This window comes from Chelonoidis abingdonii, chromosome 1, assembly GCF_003597395.2.
Source record: "Chelonoidis abingdonii isolate Lonesome George chromosome 1, CheloAbing_2.0, whole genome shotgun sequence".
NCBI classification, from domain to species: Eukaryota; Metazoa; Chordata; order Testudines; family Testudinidae; genus Chelonoidis; species Chelonoidis abingdonii.
Window position 1 is genome coordinate 314,911,091 of NC_133769.1, and position 5,428 is coordinate 314,916,518.

The 5,428-nt window shown below is 52.1% G+C and overlaps 1 long non-coding RNA gene across 1 annotated transcript; it reads right to left on the bottom strand.

Annotated features, from left to right (window-relative positions):
* Nucleotides 1–1,405: 1,405 nt before the first annotated feature.
* On the bottom strand, nt 1,406–5,186 carry LOC142046340 (uncharacterized). The gene is made up of 3 exons (XR_012655261.1): nt 5,135–5,186; nt 2,775–2,837; nt 1,406–2,079 (listed from the first exon to the last, which is right to left on the bottom strand). It is a non-coding gene; the product is annotated as an uncharacterized LOC142046340 (long non-coding RNA).
* Between the last annotated feature and the right edge of the window lie 242 nt (nt 5,187–5,428).

The window sequence follows — 5,428 nt, forward strand, 5'->3', positions numbered from 1 at the left end:
TGATTGGTCCTCTGGTCAGGTGTTTGGTTCCCTTCGTTAACCCTTTACAGGTAAAAGAAACATTAACCCTTAGCTATCTGTTTATGATAATGAGAGCTGAGGAAGCGTTGCTCTAAGTCAGCCATAAAAATGTTGGCATACTGTGGGGCCATGCAGGTACCCATAGCAGTGCCGCTGACTTGAAGGTATAAATCGTCACTAAATCTGAAACAGTTGTGAGGACAAAGTCACAAAGCTCAGCCACCAGGTCTGCCATGACATTATCAGGGATACTGTTCCTGACAGCTTATAGTCCATCTTTGTGTGGAATGTTGGTGTAGAGAGCTTCTCCATCCATAGTGGCTAGGATGGTGTTTTCTGGAAGATCACCAATGGATTGTAGTCTCCTCAGGAAGTCAATGGTGTCTCGAAGATAGCTGGGAATGCTGGTAGCATAGGGCCTGAGAAGAGAGTCCACATAGCCAGACAATCCTGCTGTCAGGGTGCCAATGCCTAAGATGGGGCATCCAGGATTCCCAGGTTTATGGATCTCGGGTAGCAGATAGAATACCCCTGGTCAGGGCTCTAGGGGGGTCTGTGTAGATTTGTTCCTGTGCTTCTTCAGGGACAGATGGTGCAGTTTCTTTTGATACCCCTCAGTGAGATCAAAGGGTAATGGCCTGTAGAATGTGTCAGAGAATTGCCTAGCAGCCTCTCGTTCATACTCCGACCTTTTCATGATGACTACAGCACCTCCTTTGTCAGCCTTTTTTAATATAATGTAAGAGTTGTTTCTAAGGCTGTGGATGGTGTTGTGTTTTGCACAGCTGAGGTTACGGGACAAGTGATGCTGCTTTTCCACAATTTCAGCCCATGCACATCGGCAGAAGCACTCTATGTAGAAGTCCAGTCTGTTGTTTCGACTGTCAGGAGGAGTCAATGCAGTATCCTTCTTCTTGTAGCGTTGGTAGGAAGATTTCTGTGGGTTAGTGTGCTGTTCAGTGGTGTGGTGGAAATATTCCTTGAGCTGGATACAGCAAAAGTAGGATTCCATCCATCTACCCTCTTGGGCCGGCAGAAGAGTCTGTCCTATCTCAGAGTCTCTCCTTCTGCCCCCCACCTTCACGAACATGATACAGTTCTGTGGTGACCTGGAATCTTACTTTTGCCAGGAAGCTGAGTTTGAACAGCCAGAGACCAGGGCTATTAGAAGGGTGCAGTATGGAGCCATAAGGATCAGGGATGCCTTGAGGCAGCAATTTGAAGCTGAAAGCCACTAATATTTATTGCTATGCTTGGGAGTGCAGTGCTTGTAATGCTAGGAGGTGCTTGATTGGTGCAGACGATGCAATATGAAGGTTTAACATAATTGTCTGGTGCTTTGCCAGGTTCTATTTGCTTTCAATTAATAGAATAAAGATTGCTTTCAAACAAACACAATTCTTTTATTAAAAAACAACCACCGGAGGAGAGAGTGAAACAAAAAAAACCATCAGCACTGAGGGGGATGGGGGAAGGGAAGGTCCCAGGACGAGATGCGGTCCTGGATAGCTAAAGATTTGTTTATGTCCAGAGATCATATCCAATCTTCTCCTTTGGAGTACAGTGCAGTAGACACTGTACTTCAGCAGGGCCAAACTGCAGAAGGTTGAGTGTTGAGTGCAGTGGGTAGTGTGACTCTGCAGTGCTGGACTGTGACAGGGAAGGAGTGGAATGCTGCAGGTACAGACTGGAGCCAGGAGGTTGATAAGAGTGTGTTGGCAGTGTCTGGGGGAGCATGGGAGTTTTGTGACAGCTGTTGTAGGGGAGGGCGGATGCAGAACTGCTGGGTTTGCAGTGCTAGTATCACCTGGAACATGTTCGCTTGGTGCTCCATAACATTTAAGAGCAACTCTGTGGATTCACTCTGGCGTGCCACATTGTCCTTTCGATCCCTCTTCTCGCTGTCGCACCACTCCTTCAATTCCTGTTTCTTGGCCATGGAGCACATCATAACATCATGCAGAAAGTCCTCCTTAGCTCTTCATGATTGCTTTCTAATTCTGCGCAGCCATTCAGCCACCAATAACAAAGAGGGAGGCTGGGCTCCCAAGGTCATCTCTGTGAAGTTTAAATGCAACATTTTACAGAAACAGTATTGTTTGCAACACAGAACACTGATTCAGCGATTTAAAACACAGCCAGTATTCACACACCTGTCACTAACTGGCTGACTGCAGGCTAGCACCCATGAGCCACAAGACCCCCAAAATGGTGAGTAGCCGCAGTGGCAGGGTAAATCAGTCTTCCCTGACCCTGCTGCTCACTGGGCACTTGGGGCGAGCCAGCACTGTAGGGGGTGCCTGATAATCATTCCTGTCCCCTCATTTTCCACAGGATGTGATCATTATGGAAGATATCTTGCTCCTGAGGATGAGCAGAGAATCAAGGGAGGGTCTTCTCCAAGACTGCGGCTTCCACCCTGGCCCTTATGTAGCTTGCCTGTGTGGTTTCCTATTCCCCCTCTGCCTCCCCCCATGATGGCACAGTGGCATGGGAAAGTTACCGTTAATGGGGCAAGAAACAAAGCAGCTCTGCCAAAGAACCTGCAGCAGTGGATTGCCCAGTATCTCCATGAGAGTTTCCTAGAGATCTCTGAGGCAGATTCCCGTGAAGTGAGGGAGTGAATCAACAGCCTGTTCTGCTGCTCAGACTAGGCATGTCGTGGGACCTGCATTATACAGAGACAAGCCTGCTTTCTGAAACCCTCCTGCCCACAGCTTGCTTCAGTGATTCCCAATATCAGATCCACTTACCAGGGGCCTCCTCTCCTGTTTTTGAGCTTCACCAACATCCAACAGCTGTGACTGGCTTTCCTTCTCCAGGGTAGAAAAGAGCACCTGGTTCATGCATCTCTGACCTCCGAGTCATCCTCTGCTTCTACATCCCCCTCTCCATCCCCATCCAAGATTTCCTCCCCCTGGCTCAGTCCACTCTCAACTGGCACGCAAGCCACCGTAGTATTCACAGTGGAGGTGGAGTCACCATTGAGTATTGTACCTAGCTCTTTGAAGAACCGGCAGTTCATGGGCGCAGCACCGGAGCCGCAGTTTGCTTCCCATGCCCTGTGGTAGGCATTCTGCAGCTCCTTCACTTTGACCTTGCACTGCAGTGTGTCCTAGTCATGGCCCCTTTCTGTCATGCATTGTGAAATCTCTCTGTAGGCATCATAATTCCTATGTCTGGAGCGCAGCCTCCTCTCCCCAAATGCTGATGAGGCCCAGCAGTTCAGCATAGTTCCAAGCGGGGTATTGCCTGGTGCATGGAGCAGGCATGGGCACCTGGAAAGATGTGCTGAGACCTCTGTACACATCACTGAGCAATCAGGAAGGGGACTTTCAAATTCCAATGGAATTTATAGGGTGGGGATGACGGTTGATCACCTGTAGGCAGGACAGTGGAGTTCAAACTGATGACCAGAGAGGTGAGAACAGGCATTGCGGGATACCTCCCAGAGGCCAATCACAGTGCTGTAACCAACCACAGTGTCTAGACTGGCACTGCAGTGCTGTACCCCGGCACAGAATTCTGTATGCCTCTCATGGGGGTGTTTTTTTTTTGTTTTTTTTTTTTACAGTGCTACAACTCCGCACTAAGTAGGTTGTCAGTGTGTACACCTTGGGACTTACAATGCAGAAAGTGGCTTTACTGCACAGAAACTTGCCACAGTAGACAAGGCCCATAATGATGCCCCAGGCAAGGAGCATCTTTGACATCTCCCTCCCATTTGTTAAACTTTTGACTACCTTATTTTTTTGCAGCTGTAGCCCATTTTACCACTTTGATGCATGATCTGCATGCGTGATTTATCTGTCAGACAAGATGATAAATGTGCACATTAGGATCTGTAAATCTGTGATCCCAGAGCCTCCCTAAGCCTGGCACTCTAGGCAGTTGCCCGGATCACCTGCCCTTAAATCCAGCCCTGGCCATTTGTCAAGCCCTGTGCGGATACAAAAATGTGGATCCACATCCAATAGGATCAACCCATGATCAGACCTGTGATCCACTAGCTGTCCTCTACCCAGGGCCAGCTACAGGATTTTTGCCTCCCCAAGTGGAGGGGAAAAAAAAAAGCTGCAATCGCGATCAGCGGCAGCTCCACTGTGCCACTTTCTTCTTCAGCAGCGGGTCCTTCCCTCCAAGAGGGACCTGCCACCAAATAGTCTGACGTGCCACCCCTTCCCCTTAGCTGCCCCAAGCACCTGCTTGCTCGGCTGGTGTCTGGAGCCAGCCCTGCTTCTACCTGTATCTGCAGCAGCAAGCCCTCTCACAAGGGCTGGCACGGGGGAGAGGGGGGATTTGCAGGGAAGACAGGGGAATAAGGGGCAGTACAGGGGGTTCTCAAGGAGGAGTGGCACAGAAGGGGGACTGGTGGAAGGGGCATCACATTGCGTGTTGCTCCCGGGGGCTCATGAGCAATGGCACATGGCAACAGCAGTGTGTTGTATCACAGTGGGCGGGGCACTAGGGCCCCACCTGCTTCAACCCCTGTGGCCAGGGTGGGCCCTGCTGCCCAGGAGCCGCCAGACCGGGGCTGGGAGTGCAGCCAGTGCTGCTGGGATAGGCATGGTGAGGATGGTGGTGCTGCCCAAAGGGCCCAAGCAGCTGGCCAGAAAGCAGTGTGGCAATCAGGTGCTGGACAGCCCCCAACTCTGACCTGCTGCCCAGCCCCTAGCCCCAAGTGTGTTGTGCCACCTGTGCTGCCTGAGCCAGATGCTGCAGGCCAGGCGTTGCCGGGAGTAGCACGTGGCGTAGTTGTATCTCCATCCCATCCACTATCTGCAAAAATGGTCCATGGATGTGAAGCAGGCATCTGCGGATTTGCAGGGCTCTAGCCATGCGAGAGTTCTGTGCCTTGAACAGCGCAGGGAGCGCACGAGCCTGAGGCCACACGTCCCAGGCTCCCTAAAAACAAACCCACTGAGTGAAAAGTAAATACTGTCCTGACCCCTTGGGCGAGGTCAGAGCTCCTGGGGCTGCTTCTCCCGCCCTGCCCCAGCAGTGCTGCTTCCAGCCCGACTCCCCTGACGTGCCCGAGGACCGCCCTCCAACGGCTCAGGACAGCCGTTATATGCCCGCAAACGGGTCGAGATTTCACAGAAAACCGTCGCACCGCAAACTGCGCTTCCCGCCCAGCCAGCGCGGCGCCAAAACTTCCCTGCGTGCACCTGAACCGGCCACGCGCGAGAACTAGTTGGCCTCGCCGGGCCCACGCGCCGTTTCTGAGGGGAGCATGAGAAACCGCCAACCGCCCAATTCCCACAGCAGCCCGCTCCGCTCCCTCATGTCCCGCCCCACACTGAGCGAACCAACGGACACTCATCGGAGTGACCTGACCTGACCTCCTCCTCCTCCTCCTCCCAAGCGCCTGAACCAGCCGGCCACGCCCCTTCGCCGTTCAGGCAGT